We start from the raw sequence: 18603 nt of genomic DNA, 5'->3' as shown, positions 1-18603 counted from the left end.
AGTTATGCTGGATTTCACAAATCACTGTGTAGAGTCAGCATCAAGAATGCATGCAACAGGGAAGATAATCATGTTTCCAGTGCTTCTGACTGACAAGCACCAGACTACAGTAAGGAGTTTTGTTACTTAGATGTCAACAACCATTTTAAAGGATATTGCTATGCTGAGTTCTGTCATGTTTAAAAGTTTATGTTGACAGCTTAGTTGCTGTGCAGGAAAATGAGATGGTGTAGTATGGTAGAAGCAAAGCAAGAATAACGAACATCTGTATCTGTTAAATCAATAAGTATAATGATGGTGATCTGTGATTCTAATGATGATCATGATGCTATTGAATGTGAAAATGTACATAGCCATTTAATCCCCATAATTAATGAAACAGGTGAAGAGAACTATGTCTCTGAGAATCTCTGATGAAAATTAACAATGAAAAGGAATGTGAGCTGTAGAAAAAAAAAAAAAAGGTACACTTGTAAGGAAAAAAAAGAAAAAGAAAGTAATGACTGATGAACATACATAAGATTACATGAGCATATGATTATATATACACCAAAGAAAAGATTTCTGAATGACAATACAAAATGAAATGATCTAATTTATCATATAACAAGGTAAATAAAAGTTAAAACCTCCCAATATTCAGAAACATTTAAAGATTGATAGAGATAGTATCTCAACTTAAAGACTTTATTCCCTAAGAAAATTTGCGTGAAAATGAAATTCTTATGTGTTCTTCCCTCTGCTGACCCCGTATGTGGTAAATAAAGAAAGTTCTAAAAATTGCATAGAATCTGAACACATAGTAAAACCCAAAGCATTTTTTGTCTTCAAAACAAAACAAAGTTAATTCTGATTTTTTTTGCTTTATTTTATACTCTAAAAAAATTGTGTTTCTCATTTTTTAATTTGCCCAGTTTTATCATTTGTTTTCATTGTTGGATGATGTTCAAGTACAGTCCTTAATGGTCATTTCATTTCTAGAGTTGCTGCTGAAAACTTGGTTTGTTACTACTCAGCAATATGCATTTTTCCCCAGACCTCCAGAAGATGTTTGTACTAGATCATCTCTTAGAAGTCAAATGTACCAGGTATACAGTCTAAAACTAATAATTGACACACTGCCTCTTCACACAGCATTCCTAGATATAAGTTTGGTTGCCTAGATCAGGCAAGCAAACTGGAGAATAACTTCCTGACCTAAGGAACATTTTCAAACACTGCTTTTCCACCACTCAAACCTGATAGTTTTTAACTATTGCTTATCTAACAAGGTATTACAGCATAAAAGATGTGACATATGAGGCTACTGCACCTTGAAGAACCAGGTATGTTCTGGACAGACCTAACACCTTGACTGCACACAGGCACCAACAGATCCTTATGATATGTTGCCTCTGTGTCAAATAATAACAATAACAATAACAATAACAATAACAATAACAATAACAATAACAATAACAATAGTTTGAATCTTCTCTGTTTCAGAAATATCCATGCGATCACAGACAACTGATTTTGAGACACATCTCTTTTGACAACTTTAAATCATGACATACTAACCTAAACCAACTCACTAGCTTTGTGTTTTGTTTTGTTTTGTTTTGTTTTGTTTTGTTTTGTTTTGTTTTGTTTTGTTTTGTTTTGTTTTCATGGAACTAAACTTAATGAGTTTTTTAATGTTGCTATGGCAATATTAGAAAATGAATTCAAGGAATCTTATACCATTTTTGTTTGCTTGCTTGATTGCTTTTTGCAGAAGAAAAAATTCCATCACAAAAGAAAACAGTATCTCAATCTATTGAGAAACAAAGTCTCTCCATTAAATTTGCTCATCCTATTGAAGAAACAAAGTACGTAATTGAAAAATACGTTTTATTTTGACTCAGTCAAACAGAACCTAGTCTGAAATATGGAAATGCTACTGAATATAGACTCTAATATTGAATTCTCATTAAATTTCCCCCATAACTTCTAGCACAACATTGTAGCATTGTAGCCCAGCAAATACAGATCTGCCATTGCTTGTAGCAAACATATAGAAATGGCCCTGAGTGTATCCTAGACGAGGCAGAAGACCTCACCATCATAATATTCATCATACTCCTCCCAGTGAGGGACTTACGAAGCTGATGACTTTCTGTACACCCTTGCCCTAGACTGTAAGATCCAGAGGGACAGCAGAATGGTAAGCATAACATCAACATTAAAGAAAGGGGTAGATATTAGAAACTTTGTGTTATTGTGTTAACTGCATATAACCTGAACCATGTCTTATGCATTTATAGCTTTCATGTTTGGTTGCATTTAAACTACTGTGTTCCACTGAATGTATCTTACCAAAAAAAATGTATGTCATATGGTATAATTCTCAACTCTTATTACTTAACATTCTGGCAAATTTTCATTTTCACAGGAGTGATGAAAATGTCCCGTAGTGCTGGGTCCAATCCCGACCCTTGCAAAACATCACCCCTCATGGGGGATGATTTTCTGTCGATAATTGTTTATTCGTAGATGGTTCATTAGACAGTTCATTAGTCCACTAAATGGACTTCATTGATGTTATGTAGTGCTGATTTTGTCATCAAGATGTGATGTGAGACACAGTCAATGCCTTATAAAAATAAGCATACATTAAATCCAAGCTGTTACTTTTAGCAATCAAATCTGTAATCGTAACAGGAATGAAATCAAGTTTGTTTGACATGACCTACTTTCCGTAAGTCCATGTTAATAAAGATTACTTTGTTTTTAAATAGTTCACTATTAAAGCAGCTCTTTATGACTTTTTATTTCAAGGATAAAACCTCTTACTTATTCATGTAACAAGATATCCACTTGCCCAGTCTGCTGGAATTTTCCAATATTCCAAGATTTGTTCAGAATTAACATCTGATGGTCACACATTCATTCAATCATTTCTTCTCACACTCTGTCCAGAGCTGGTGAGTTAAGAATCATTTGTCAAAACAGATGTTTTAACCTCCTTACTTACTAATGGAAAGTCACTCCACTGTGTGGCAAGCCTTATACCATACTTCTTTCAAAACACAGAAGAGAAATATTCAATGATAATCACCAATTAGCATATTCCTGCTGCTTGAGTATTTGTTCATATCCTAAAAAACAAACAAAAAAACAAAACAACCACCAAAAAAAAACCAACAACAACACTGTTTCAGCTAGTATGGCCATCAGGGATCTTTTCCCAAAGCTATTTCCTTCAGCTTCTTTTTTTTCCCAAAAAAAATCTAACAGGAAGTATTTGGTATCTACTCACTATTTCATGTATTGTAGACTGCATTGTATTTCTAACTTTCACTTTACAACTGAGCCAAAGTGGGGTTGCCTTGACTGTAGGATCAAGTGGTTTTGGTCCTCTGTTAAATTTTCATCAGTTATTTCTTATTAAGAGATTATTTCCTTTAATTTCACCAGTATTCCTTACCTTTAAACAGTCTTTTTGTAAGCTTCAGAAAAACAGTCCTTTGTTGCCAGTCTGAATATAATCATAATGATCAGCCCAGGTAATTAATTCACCTCTATCTACTTTAATGTGGATCAAAACAGAGATACAGCATGTTGCGGGCACTATCTTTCACATTAGGAAATAGGCACTTACAATATTCAAAAGAACTAAAAGATGCTTTTCTAAGGGCTATATGAGACCTCCAATACATCTTGTAAAATAGTACTATTACTGACAATAACCTACTTTTCTTCAATCTTCTGGACTATGCTGGTTAGCACAGTAATATTTCTTCAGTATACCCTATTACCTCTTGTAACTATATTGTTTTCACTAAGTGAGTAATAACCACTGATTTTAATATTCTAATCATGCAGATCAATTCATCAGCCTTTAGGAATACTAGTTAGACCAAATTTCTTCTAATCAATGAGAATCTCCACCTTGTTCTGCTTATTGTCTTCAAAGAATAGCATATAGCTATTGAAAAAATACATTCCTTCCACATCTGTTGAACTTGAACACAACATCCTGAGTTTGTTTTATACAACATATGCATTCCTATTGTTTTCTTTTTTGTTTTTGTGTTAATAACCCCACAGTTGCTGCAGGTAATTTCCAGTTGAAGAGATTTTCATGTTTATTTATTTATTTATTTATCCGTGAGAATCATGCTGCCATGTTTATAATTCCAACCATCTCTCAGGACAAACGTTCTGCAAACCAGAACCTTCATAACAGCCATGCAAGCAGTGGTCCCTTCTAGAATCTCCTGCCTTTTCAATTAGTATTACTCAAATACTAGAATATCTAGGAAGTTTATGTGGGCTTTAGTCTTCAGCCTCTCTTCAAGGTATCTGTCACTTCCTGAAGTACTTAGCTAGCTCCACACAAGAGTCTTGTAATTAATTTCCATGTGTTAGTCCTTACTAAGTTCTCATAAACTTCTGGTGCCTTCTCTGTCCTCTCTTTTCAACACAAAGTTGTCAGTGACGATTGCTTGCACTCCTGGGGTAATTGAACGCTTTCAGTAGCTGCTTACCTCATGCCAAAAGAATACTAAAACACTCAAGTGGATTTTGTTCTGTTATTGTAGAAACAAGGGATGAGTTGCTGATTATCTAACAGTTTGACACTTTTAGAGGAAAGTGAATGGCTTTCTACTTAAGGAAGCACCATATGTGCAACATTAACACCTCTTACATTACAATGCAAACTATAATCATGACTTCAGAAGAATTATTTATCACTGACATATGCATTCATATAAAAAAAAAAAAAAGTGAAGTAATTCATTTGTAGAAAAAAAAATAAATTATAGTTACAGAATTACATTGAGGGTTGGGGCGATTAAGGCATAAAATGTTTATCTCCTGGAGGCATAAGAACACGTGCATCCTCTAGTATTTATTTATTTATTTATTTATTTTGTTTTATTCACCCAGCTGATCTTGGGCCGATAAACATTTATGGCACAGTACTAGTTAGAACCTAACATAACCATGTTAGGTTTTCATTGTACATTTCTAATAGACAGGCCACACAGTCTAAAGGAAACAGTACTCCAATGTAACAAATTAATGGACCTCCATCACTCTTGGTCTACCCTGCCTTACACTTAGTTAGTATGTAAGTCTGATGTGATAACAGAAGGGTAGCTTGTTAGGCATAGAAAACAGTGAAGAGAATTATTTGTAATTTATACAGCATGTTTTCAATTCTTTTTACCTCAAATACTCAGATAAGTAAGTATAACACTGTGCCAGTGTAACAAAATGAAAAAGATAAATTTGGCATCACAGCTTCTGAAGAAGCTTTGTCACCAGTGTTATCCATAATTGCTCATTGTTCTGTGATTAAAATATAAAAACTGTTTGATCAGATGACAGAATAAGTGATGTCATCAGTAAACCTTGTGAGAAGTATAGAGACTACACCCATGACTGTTGTTTCAAAGGAAATTGAACAAGAAACCAAAGGGGCAGCGGGGAGAGCAAATCCAGTAGCCTGACAGAGGTGAAGCTGCTGTGGATCCATGCCCCCAGGTCCGACCAGCAGCAAGGCTGAGTACATATTCCCAGTAGGCACATGCATGCAGAGCTGGCAGGCAGACACATGAGCCCCCAGAGTAGCAGCCCCACTCCAGTTGCTGGTGGAGACCCCTCACTCACACACACGATATACACACATGTACAACCACACACTGGTGTCACCCTGGCCTGTGTGGCTGACACTCTTTTGGGATGCCCTGGGATTGGACTGGACAGGGTCTCCTCTGAGTCCTCAGTCCAGGTAACCCTTATATGCCACGGTCCCTCTGTCCTCCCTTTTGTGTGTGCAGACAAGTTTCTTACCATGTAATCTAACAGAAAGATATCAGCTATGTGACAAAGAAGCATATTTATTTTCATACCCCTCCAATCAAACTAAATATTAACATTTTAAATAAGACCTCTCTGTCAAATGGTCTTTTCTGTTCAGTTCACGTGACAACTGTCTCTAATACAAGTACTTGGTTCCCTGAATAGTCTTCAAAAGTGAAAAGGGACATGATGATCACATCAAAAAGATAATCATACTTATTATGTGCATTAGAGGACACCTGGACAATTCTTATAAATCCTTTACAAGGTACAAAGAAATAATCTCAGCAGGAACATCTCAACATCTTTTTCAATAGAAGTACTTTTTAAAGTCTTTTGGCTAATACAATTCCCTTGAATAAATAGGTGAAAAACTATGGTGTTTCAGTAATACAAAAAGACTTATTATTCAAAACTCTATTTATTGATTACCTTCTGCCAATAGTCCTAAGTCACAAGTGAGCACACCAGATCCAGCAATTTACAAAACACGAGTTACTTTTCTCTGACGGGATGGCCTAGTGTCTTTAAAGTCCTCAGGCAGCACTCTTCTATGTGTCTCCCAGCTTCCCTCTATTTTTCCTTTTCATTGACAATTCCCTTCCCTAAATGGGGCAAATGTTGATGTCTGTGTCAGATTGGATATATTGGAATCTCTCTCTCACACATTTTTTTTTTTTTTCCTCCGCTTTTGAAATTATTTGCCTGAAGTAATTCTCCTTGTAAGTGAACAAGCTGGACTTAGAAAGCCCTAGCTAGAAAACTGCTCCTTCCTGCCCCTGGTGCTTCTACTTTGCTCCTAGTAGATATGGCCTTCTCCTCCCCTTCAATATATGTGAGAAGAACCCCAATAGCATTAACCTGTCTTGTGCTATCACAGCTTTCAATAGCAGCATTTTAGTTTTATTCACATGCTTCAAAGGCCTCTGAGAAACCCCCTGATGTAAACAAACAGGCAACAATAATCTGGATACAATGCAAAGTTAGCTTAAAATATGTATACATATAAAATTCTAAGAGTTTCTTTGTCTCTCTTTGTCTAGATATACATATACATGCATGCACGTCAGCAGCTTGTATAAGCAGTGAACTGTCAAGCTACAGCAGGCCCTTGTCAGATCTCACAGCTACCAATCCCTTTCACATATTCATTTCTAAAACAAACCCAATGATCAAAATCTAACCTCCCTTTTTTACTGAGCTATGCTCAGTGACATGAGCCAGAACAGCAAACATTTATCAGCATGGCTGACAACAGTATATCGCCTGGCATTTAAAAAGATGTTCCACTTTCACTAGGAATCACAGCAGTATCCTTGCAGTCTTGCAGTGAGGACATGGGGCTTGGAAGAAGCAAGCAGAAAACTGAGTTCATATGACATAACTTTAGCCGAAGGAGTGAATTCTTACTATGTCCCAGTTTCAGGATCTCGTGAGAATTGTGTTGTTCTTTTTGCCATTTGATCACTCAAATCTCACTTTGAAAGATTGATTATCAGTTAAAATGAGAAATGTGGATTTTTCCATCTGTGCAAGGCCAGAAGAGTGACTTTTCCTTTTTTTCCTGTGAGAATGTTGCCTGCATTTTGAGGTGACTATAGATGAGTATTATCATATGGTCTAACAAGTACCACCTTTAGAGCACAAGAACTAGAATGCAACCTGCTTATCTTCGAGCAAGGCTTCATATTGGAAACACATAATGCTTGAATTCTGAGATAAGCAATGCCAAAGACTGCATCTCAGTTGCCATAATGAACCTATCTGCAGATTCTTGGCTTGAAACTAAAAAGTTTTACTGATACTAGGCGGGGGAAGGGGGGGGGGGGCAGGGCTGGGGGGGGGGGGGGGAGGAGGCTGTAATGATGTTGCTTTTTCAATTTTTTATTTTTTTTTTCTCAAAAAAAAATGTGCCAATCACTTACAATTCTCTTTCTTCATCATTATCCAGTCTTTAGAGATGAGATATTGATACTATTTTTTTCCCCAGCAAACTATTTTCTTTGGTCACACTCCTTTGAGAAACTTATTAAAGAAAACTTTAAAAGTATGAATCATTGTAATCATTGTAATAATATACTTCAGATCAAGTACTAGTTCTACTTTATTTATTTATTTATTTATTCATTTTTTGTATATGCCACCAGGGCATACACAAATATAGATAAAGATCAAAGAAATCATAAAACTGGTAGAGTCCACCCAGCAAGTTCCAAATCTGTCTCTATGGTATTAGCAATCCATACCAGTCTAAACAGGTGTGAAGTGAAGCCAGCTTATTGACAACAGCAACGCAACATTTCAGCGCAGTCTGCTCCAACACCATTCTCAATTTATATATACAGTATAATTGTTTTATCGTGCAGTCTCGATGAATGGTTCAAAATCACTTGCAAAAGAATGAGGAAGAAAAACAAGAAATAGAATACCATATACCTCAGTTCAACACCCTTTTTTTTTGTTGCTTCTATTTCTGAGCAGGTTCAATCCCTGACCATGTTTAGTTCTTATGTTATGCATAATTAAATAATCTAACAAAGTATGAAACATAAGATTCAGTTCTAGACTTCTCCTTGTGCTTAACTGTTCTTACAGCTATACTTTTTTGACTGTTTACCCAACACATTCTCCAGAAAATCATCTGCCTCCACCAAGATATTGTTGTATCAAAGCTTAGGTAACTTGGAAGTTCTCGAACCTGTGAATATATCTCACCAAGGCAACAAGGTGGCTGTGTCAAACATACATTCCCATATTCTTACAAATCTTTACTCTATACCTGCGTAATTTTAAGGAGCTGTATATAGCAATTTTCATAAAATAAAGTGTTTATTTTTTTTTCTTAATTTTCACAATGATGTGCTGATGAAGCAAAATGATGTTTCCATTTGTTTTACTTTTTTTTTCTTTTTTTTTCTTTTTTTTTTTTTCTTTCTTTCTTCATTGCCTTTTGATACAGAGCTGGAAAATACGTCAGTGCAAATTCAGGAAGCTTGACACACAGTGCAGTCATCTTGAAATGCTAGCATGGATTAGACTAGAAACATGACTGAGGTACAGAAACACTATGGATAAAGAAGACACTTAAAACTCATTCTCTAAATCAATACTAGTAAATCTTTTAAAATATTTTTGATGTTATTTAAGTTCAGGCTCATTTTCCATTAAACTGATTTAAAAAGCAAATGGAAGGTCATAGCTTTCTGAAGGGGAGGGAGAGAGTAAGAGAGATTGAGAAAGAGAAAGGGAGGGAGAGAGGGAGAGAGAGAGATGATAATGTGGTCCTGATTCAACTGTTGTGTAAGGGAAGTCACTTATGATGAGATGATTACCTCTGTTAGCACTAACATAATTGTAGCAGTGGGAATTATTTGGAAATTTGGAACTGATTAAACTTAGGCTGAACAACTGAAAGAAAACCTGTCCATTATCTAGAATACTGTTAAATTATGAAAATGTGTGTGATGTTTCTATACTTTTTATTCTTACCTGTGAAGCAGTTAATACTCCTGCACTTGAAAATAAATTTAAGAATTTTTACAGATAATTGTTAATAGAGACTAACATGAAACATACTTTCTATTATAGTTACATTTATATTCACTAGCACAGAAAGAAGAATATCATGCTGCTTAATTAACCTTAAACACTCAGGACAAAATAGAAGATTGCTCTGAAAATTCACTATGATAAAGAAGAGCAAATGAGCGTTAAGCCAAGATACATTCATATCCGGTGGAAGATAATACCATTAGATTGAAGCCAGAGAGCAACCAGTAATAACTGAGATAATACATACCCTTTATGTTGCCTGCATTACATTTAAAAAAGCTCTGGTCTCCAAGAACAAATTTGAATTATGAATTTTTATGTAGCAGTGGCTACTACAGCAGTATTTTCTTATGTTGCATTGTGTATTAAGTTTTAAGAACCTACAGATGATTCACAATGTCTATGTGACTTTTAAATGAAGTATTAAAAGCCACGGGGAAAAGATGACGGTAAAGAATTGTAGCTCATTTGAATGACAGTGTCTCTGACACACCAACTTTTGCTAGCATTGCAGTTGTGGCTGCGCACAATGATTACTTTGTAATCACAGGCAATAGAGATTCTGGATGTGCTCTGAGGAAGCTGTATTATCTCCACATAATAACATTGATTTAAAATTCTCCCAATTTTGGTAACAGTGGCATCTGCAGAGAGCAGTTGAGTTTTGAATGCGTGATACTCTCATCACAGCAGAGATCAACAACAAGTCAAGTATGTCCATCAGGTTTGTCCTACAACTTCAGCAAAGGATGAATTTGTTGAAATTTTTGGACTTAATGAAGTTTTCTCATCTCAAAGTAAAGACAAAGTCATTCTAAAGACTAGCCTATGTCTTTCCTGAATCTGAAGTATACTTCAAACAGCTGCAAAATTCATGGTTCACATCTTAACATTAGTTTTATTTTAGTCATTAAAAACAAAAGAGTCAATTGAATAGCCCTTATATTACAATGCTTTTTGTAGATAGCAATTCAAGTGTCACCAGCTGGCAGCATTCACAGTGACCTTAAACCAGGTCTTGTGAGTATCCATTGTTTTGTCAATAACCCTTGTTTAGCTCCAAATGCAGTATTGCTTGGTTAATAAACACATAAAATTAGAAATACAGAATACAGCAGTGAATTAACTCCTGCAAATTTGGCAAACAAAACTGGATGTTTCCTGCTTCCCGTACTGTAATTTCAGACCTAGTTCAGCAAAACCTTATTCTAAAATTTAAGTTTGAACTTGTCACATGGCAATGCTGAAAGGATTTGATGCAAAAGACAGAGAGAGTTTTTTAGGTCTTTTTATTGGTCCCGCAAAAGGCATAACAAACAAAGGAGAGGATGTTGTGAACTGTATTTCTATATACTACAGAATATTGAAATGCTGCCAAAGATTAGGCACAATACAAAAGGGAATAAACAAGGAATTAGTTAAGGTGCAGACATCAAAAGAATGATTTAAGAAGAAATGACAAGGAAAATGTTTATTTTCCTGAAGAGCAAATTCTTCCTACTTTCACCTCATAATTTACATTTCTGTCCAAATTAGTTTGTAAAGAGGATGAAATTGTACTCTTGTATAACTCCCTTTAGCTAACTTCAGACATTATATTAATATATAAATATCTACTTGTGAGCTGGTCATTTGATGTTCCCTTTGCATTGGGAACAATTGAGGAGCACAGGCACTCTTATACAGTGTGATTCATCTGATTTTCGGATGAGATGGACAGAACCTTATATGCTTCCACTGATTTGCAAGCAAATGTAAAATATGAGCCGACACACAGACTTCTGTATAGCAAGCATATATTTTTTTTAAGATAAAGTCCTTTCTATGATGTTTTTTTCCATCATTTTTTATATACTATATGCTTTCAAAAAAAAAAAAAAAAAAAAAAGTAGTAGTTTGTACTGAAGAAAATCAGATTATTTTTCTTGGAGTACTTGAGCAGTAAGCCTATTTTAAGCCAGCTGCATTTAATAAAATGAATTCCATGCAATATCTGGAACTTCCAGGTCACAAAAAATCTAGCAGATAAGAGCTTTATTGTAAAACATCACCTTATTGATACATTCAGTATTAATACAACTGAGGGCATAGGCTACTTAATTAAAATACTTGTTTAAAAAGTGATTTTAAATTTGGAATAGTTGTAGAACTTAGTATGTACAACCTTTTCTACATTTAAGGTCTGTGAAAGCTAGGTCATAGTAAGGCCCGTAGCAAGGTTTATGCATGCATGTTCTGCATGCAATGTCTGCTGGGAAGTGAATGTCAAAAAACAACAACAACAAACCAAATCAAATCAAAACCAAAGAGCAACAAAAATGTAAATTTTCAGTATTTTCCAAGATGTGGAACAAATGTAAGCTAGTAAATGTGATTTTTTATTATTATTATTATTATTATTATTATTATATATTCCCATTAGTACAAGACCTCAGTCTTTGTATTGACCTGAAATTGCAGGGTCTCAGAATTTGTCCATGCTTGTCTTAGTCTGAGCTTTATCTCGCTTTAACAGTTTAGTCAAATGACTAACATATGACATGTTTAATCCTACACTCAGTAAATACTACATACAGTAGATGTCTGACAAATTAAGGCAGTTGTTGACTACAAAATAATAGTCATTTCTGTCAGTCTGGGCTGGGAATGCTGCTGTGCCACTCAGATGAGCTGGGAGCCAGTGAGAAGGAAGTAGTTTGTGTTATGAAAATGTATAAACACAAACAGAGTACAAGACAGGGTTGGAAGAAACCATCAACATCACACTCCTTCTGGCAGAGAAGCCCCCACTGGGAACATGATCCTGAAGGACTTTACTGTGAGGGTGACAGAGCACTGGCACAGGTTCTCCAGAGAGGCTGTGGAGTCTCCATCCCTGGAGGTATTCAAAACCTGCCTGAATGTGATCCTCTGCCATGTGCTCAAGGTGACCCTGCTTGGCAGGAGGGTTGGACTAGGTGATCTCCAGAGGTCCCTTCCAACCTCAGCCATTCTGTAATTCTGTAACTTTATGATGCTGACAACACCTTGTAAACCCTTCCTGCATTCTTCTTGAGAGGAACAGCCTTAGGATCCATGGGAACATTTGAAAGGTGACCGTAACACAAAAGAAAAGGGCAGGTACTAGGAAGGTTTTAGCTGCATTATAAAAGAGAGAGACTTTTCTCTAGTATGTAACTTGGACCGTTATACTCTTTAAACAATAATTGGATTGAAAGTCAATTCTCGGTGATGTATATATAAGGAGTTCTCTTTTGCCTACAGATAAGATCTTGTGCAACACAGATAAAGCCTGTGAATTTATGAGATCCATGGGTAACATGAGCTTGCAAAGCTAAGGTACACCTTTGCAAATTTGAGCTTTGTAGAATACATCCTAAAGGAAACTTAATGGTACCCTGCACTACTAAGCATCTCTATATCACTATTTCTATTACAAAACCATACTTTTTTTTTTTTGCAATCTACAAGTGGAAGTATTATGTGGGAAAGTTTGCCTCAGTTCCCCCTCTGATAAGAATAAACAACTTGGTTTCTTTAGGTTGGAAGGTTGCCGCTATGTGATGTGTTTCAAGAAGTCAGGAAAGAAGAGCGGATCTGGAGTATTTGGCAAGTGACAGCTTTGACTCACAAGTTTTTGATGGAATTTCCTGCTACCTTTGGGAAAACAATACGCAGATGACAAGGCCTTAGTCTACATAGAAGAGCTGGGCTCAGAAAGAGTATAAGAGCATTCCTTAAAAATATAAACAGCTTATTTGAAGAATTCATGAGTATTTTGAAGATGCTCTTTTTTAATTACATATAACTTTAGCTTATAAATCCACACACTAGAAATGTAAAATACTGTATTTATACAACATACATATTCACTTTGAGAACATGGTTGTAAAAATTATCCTGCAAAAAATGAAACCCTTTAAGTATTCAGCATCTACTCACAAAGGACTAATTATAATACTTTTTCTTTGCTAGTCCTGCATAGTTTCACTATGAAGTTGTTTTATAACATGACAATCAAATAGAACTGGTAAAAATTGGGAAACTCCAGTGCTTTTATTAGTGAATCACTAAAAGCATTCTAAAAACTCTACAGCCTGTTCCGTGCAGCCACCTACCAAACCCAAGATATTTAAGATTCCTCTAAGCTTTGTGTAATTTTCAGCAAGGGCCAGAGTATGTCACTGTCTTTTTGGTGAGTGTGTTTTTGAATACCCTCAACTGTACAAATAAACACAGACATATACTTTGTTTGTTTGTTTTTTAATGAAAAGAGTACTTCATCATACACAGATGAAAGCAGTTGTGATCTTAGAATAAATTGGCGTCGCATGCTTCATATGAACAGAAAAGGTACTTAAGGATTCTTAATAAATTATCTGAATGCTAAAAATTATCCAGTTGGAAGCCTCTTGGAGCCCATTAGTACTTGCAGAGGCATCCAAACACTTCAGAGTGAGCATCTTTTTCCCCCTCAGGGTAGTTTGGCCCTAAAATGTTATGTCCCTCGCTCTTCTTTCTCCCTCTGTCTGCACAGCCTGCTCTTCAGCTTCCTTTCACCACAGCGCCTTGGGATCACCCCGCTCCCCAGGAGCACGGGAGAGGGAACGAGGCAAGCGCGCAGCGACGTAAAAAGAGCAATGAAGAGGGAAACCTACACCCACGGCAACCTGCACCGCGGTGAGGCACGGAGCAGACAACGCTGTGAGCGAGGGCCAAGCACCATGAGGGGACCACCCCGCCCCGCCCGCTCGCTTTACGGCAGCGCCGCGCCACGACGGCTCTTTGCGGCAGCGGGACGGGCCGGCCGTCAGGCAGGTGCGCGGCCGGGGGTCGGGCGGCGGCGGCGGCGGCGGCGGGCGGGGGCTGGCGGGCGGGCGGGCCGCGAACCCGGGCCTCGACGCCGGGCCTCGGGTGGGGACAGGCGGCTTCGGGGCGGTGGGGCTGGGGCCGGGGCCGGGGCTGGGCCTTGTCCCGACGCCGCGGAGCTGACGGGCGCGGCGCGGTGCCTTGGCCCGGCAGCGGCGTGGCGGTGGAAGGCAAACGCCGGCCCCTCCCGCTCCGCTCCGCTCCGCGCCCCGTCGGTTCTAACCCGGGTGCGGCCGTTGGAGGGGGAGTAACGGGCGTGTTGTCAAGTGGGAAGCGGCGCTGGCGGTGTTGGGTGGTTTCGGTACTTAGTACTGGGGTTAATAAACGCAGAGCACTGGGAATAAATAAAACCGAGCCGTGTGGGGTGTTGTTTTTGTTTTTTTTTTTTTTTCATTCACTGTTGGGTTCATCGTGGTTGGTAGTGGTAGGCTGATGGCTTTGCTTGTAAAACGTGTGGCTGTCAGTGGTGGCCTACAGCTTACCGCTCAGGTGCTTCAGGAGAGCCTGTTGTGATGGAATCCACAGAACCTTCTTGTTTGAGAGCTTTTATCAGTTTTGAATCTTCTTGTTTTCCACATACTTACAGTCGCACAGACCCCTTTCAATCTTTTTTCAAGGACTGCCTGAAATAGTACTGTTGGAATGGAACCAGTAATCTGCAGAGTTCTGAAGATGCTTATTGCAGGTGGTTTTACTTTTTTGTTACCTTTACTTTTTGAGCCCATTTGGACTCAAACTTAGACTTTACTTGACGTTTTACTGTAGTAGAAAAAAGTTAAAAATCCAATTTCTGGAGGAGATGTGCTAAGACATCCATGGGGTAGGTTACAGATACACATTGTTAGGAAAAACAAACTAACTCCCTGTCAGTTTGGATGCAAATTGGCTTTGATCAGAAGACCACATTGTATGCATGAGCTTCTGAGTTAAAGTAAACATACTCTGCTTTTCAGCAGACACCATAATAAAACAATTTACTTTGTATCTGACTTGTTTCTGGCCATAGTAGAGTGAACTTGTAGTGTCCTGGATCTAGGTGTGTAAGTATATGGAGGAACTCTTTTCCCCTTTCTGTAGGAACACTGACACAATCCCATCTAGGTCATCAGTGCTTTGTCGTGGGACCTTTATGGATTGTGTAAATTACACATTAGACCTTATCAGTCTTCTTGAGAAGTTAGCTTGCCTTTTGGAAGAGATCGGAGCACTATTACATGCTTTCCCACTGAAGTAGGGAGAAGGTGAGAATTAAATTGTCAAACAACAGTATTTTGTTCAGCAGTTCTATGTTTATGGAGTTGTTTTCTTTTGAAGCTAAAGCTGAAGTGATACTTATGTAAGTTACCTGTTTTTAAATTGAGAAGAGGAATGCACACTTTTATGTTCTTGTTCCTTCCTTTTTTGCAGCCATTGCATATGCATTTGAAAGCTATCAGCGTTTCTTTTCCCAGTAACTTAATTAACTCACATTCGTTAAATCTTTCCTAGTAGGTAATGTTGTCTCGTGTTGTCTTGTGGCTGGTCATTATTGTTATCCTCCACTGCATCTTTTTAAATTGATGTTTCTTTCTAGAGTCTGCGTGCATAACAAAGATAAGCGCTACAATGGAGTCTTGATACAGACTCATGGAAGGAAATTTTCCTAGTAGAGTGTTTTACTAACAGTTGGTGAAGTTGGTGTTGGGCGCTTTTTAGTCTATACAGTATTTATTAAACAAAATCATGCTTTGTTGTGTAGAGGAAGAATTAAAACCAAACTCTACTCTGTAGTGCGGATGTACTCACCTGATGAAAATCCATTTAACAAAAGATCTGTAATGGGTTGTTAGAAATGTGATAGACGAAGTCTGAGCTAAGAAGAGAAGGAACCAATGGTTGGACCCACAAACAGTTTGAGAGTCGTGAAGTTACTAAATCTGAAATTAAAATCCTTAGAATCTCTGTTGTCATCTGACCTCCCTGCTTTCAAACAAAGTATTTGTCTACCACGGAGTTCTGCCTTCTCTAGTGGCCAATAGCAGGTGCTTAGATGTGCTGGGGGGAAAAAAAAGAAAACATACAGTGCATTCATACTGTCCTTCAGCAGTCAGTGCTTTAAATATCTGATGAGCTGCCTATAAGCCATCTGGTTCAATATCTACAAAGTTATCTGAGTTCCACTAATTTGTCTAATCCTTTCTTGAGCATGCTTGAACTTCGAGTCTTTTTGGCATGTTGTGACAATGAATTCCCAGATTTAATTATGCTCTGCATAGGAAAGGCTTTCCACTTGATACTGTTTTCAACCTAACATTCAGTTTTATTGTGTACCTCCTTATTCTTACATGTTTATAAGAATATATGCGTATGTAAATGTTCTTACAATAGTTAGGCATTCTGTATTTACTCAATCTTGCTTTTAAAACACCTTATCACACTATAGACATGAGCAATTTCATGTTTGTTGCAAGCACAGTCCATACAGGGATCTACTGTCAGAGCTTTCTTTACGCTCACCTCTCCCTGAGGAGTTTGATCTTTGCACAAAGGATCTGGCTCGGCTGGAGTTAACTTTCGTCATAGCCATAACACTTTGGATTTATGGCTAAAGCAGTGTTGATAATGCACGAATGTTTTGGCTGCTGCTGAGCAGTGCTTGCACAGCGTCAAGGCTTTCTTTTTCCCACCCTGCCTGCCCAGTGAGTAGGCTGGGCAAGAGGCTGGGTGATGTGTAGTGTCATGTTCAGCATGAAAGCTGAAGTTGAGGAGGAAGGAAGAGGAGGGAGTTTGGGTCCTAAGGTGTCTCCAGTTTGCAGATTGGCAGAGAATAGTCTGCCTGTGGGACACTGTGGTTTCTTTTTTTTTGCTTTTTTTTTTTTTTTTGTCTATGTCTATCTTTTGCCTGTTAAACTGTCCATAACCCAGCCATCATGAGCTTCTCATTTTTGTTCTATGTACTTTCTCCCCTATCCCACTGAAGGGGTGAGCAAGCGGCTGTGTGGGTGCTTGGCTGCTGGCTGTGGCAACCCAGTACAGTGCTTTGTGCAGATTTTCAAAGATGTGATGGAGGTTGTGATCTTTGGTTCTGTGGTAACAGTGCTTACTGAACCAATCAGTGGTGGGGAAGATTCCTGTGCCCTCTATTCCTTGAGGTAATTGTGTTGAAATGGCATAGAATATTCCACTTGGAAGTTGTGTACAACTTTGCATACTTTATTGAAAATCCATTAGGCTAGAGAGAAAGGGAAGACTTAGGCAACAGTGTTCTGGGCTGCTTGGGCATTTTGTTTGTCTTTGAAAGGGCAGTTGATGTCTTCTGTGTAGTATGGTAAAGCATGGACTAGAGTTTGGCCAGCCTCTAGCTGAGCAAATCTTTCTGAGATGTGAAGAGAATCTTGTGCTCTTTTTTCAGTTTGTTGAATCTCCCTAACGCTAGAGAACATGTCTAAGAGGCAAATGGAGAACTATTATATTTTGATGTATTCTAGGGAGGGATAAGTTGCTGGCTTTCTCCTTTCCTTGTATACAGAACTTAGGATCATGGCTTAGGGATATGGGCTACACACCTCCCTCATCTTTTTTCTCATCTTTTATTCTCTGGCATGCATTTTCTCTGAGCCATCTGTTACTCTTGCTTGCCCAAAGTCATATTGAAAGTTTGACCTGAAAAAGAAACTGAATCTCATATTACAGGCCTGAATATTAGTCGTAGGCTGGTCATAAAGTAAGAACAGATAATCGTGGACTGATGAGTCAATGACTGAAGAGTTTATCAGGTGATCTGTGGAGTAAATTTCAGTTTTCCACTTGTAAATCAGATTCTGAGGAAATTATGAAAATAAGTAGATGAATTTGCACAATAGTGACTGTGGTGAACTCAAATATTTCTTAAGACTTAAGGGCAAACTATGTCAACTCAACCACTTTTTTGAAACTGATAAGGAATGCTGAACAGAATTGTTTTATGAGTCTGTATTTGGAAACTTGATTCTAATTAATGTATTAAAGAAATATGAATATTCTTAGTCCCTGCTGTAGGGGGGAGCAATTTGTCTTTGAAAGTACAAAAAAGTAGATAGAATCTCTGAAGAATTTACTTTTCCATTTCTTTCAAGAAATCAGTTATTAATGATGAGTTGACCGTGGCTAGCAACCAAGCACCCACCCAGCTTCTTGTGCACTCCCCTCTCCTGTGGGATGGGGAGTAAATAGAAGGAAAGCAAGAAGACTGGTGGATCAAGGTAATGGCACTTTAATAAGGAAGGCAAATGCTGTGTGCCCAAGAAAAGCAAAGAGATAAATTAATTCACTGCTTCCTATTGTCAAGTGCCTGCCTGACACTTTAGGGCAAGTAGTGCCTCAGCACATGTA

The 18603-nt window shown here is 37.8% G+C and overlaps 1 protein-coding gene across 4 annotated transcripts in view; it reads left to right on the top strand.

The window, feature by feature from the left end:
• The first annotated feature begins 14177 nt into the window (after positions 1-14177).
• Positions 14178-18603, top strand: part of ASCC3 (activating signal cointegrator 1 complex subunit 3) — a 279639-nt gene continuing 275213 nt past the window's right edge. For all 4 annotated transcript variants that reach the window (XM_084285192.1, XM_084285193.1, XM_084285194.1 and 1 more), the window contains exon 1: positions 14178-14202. The gene's annotated coding sequence lies outside the window, so the exon portion shown is untranslated. The remainder of the gene's footprint in view (positions 14203-18603) is intronic.

Source organism: Netta rufina (genome assembly GCF_964035555.1).
Source record: "Netta rufina genome assembly, chromosome: 3".
NCBI lineage: Eukaryota > Metazoa > Chordata > Aves > Anseriformes > Anatidae > Netta > Netta rufina.
The sequence above is the reverse complement of the archived record's forward strand: the minus strand, read 5'-3'. Positions and strand labels throughout refer to the sequence as shown.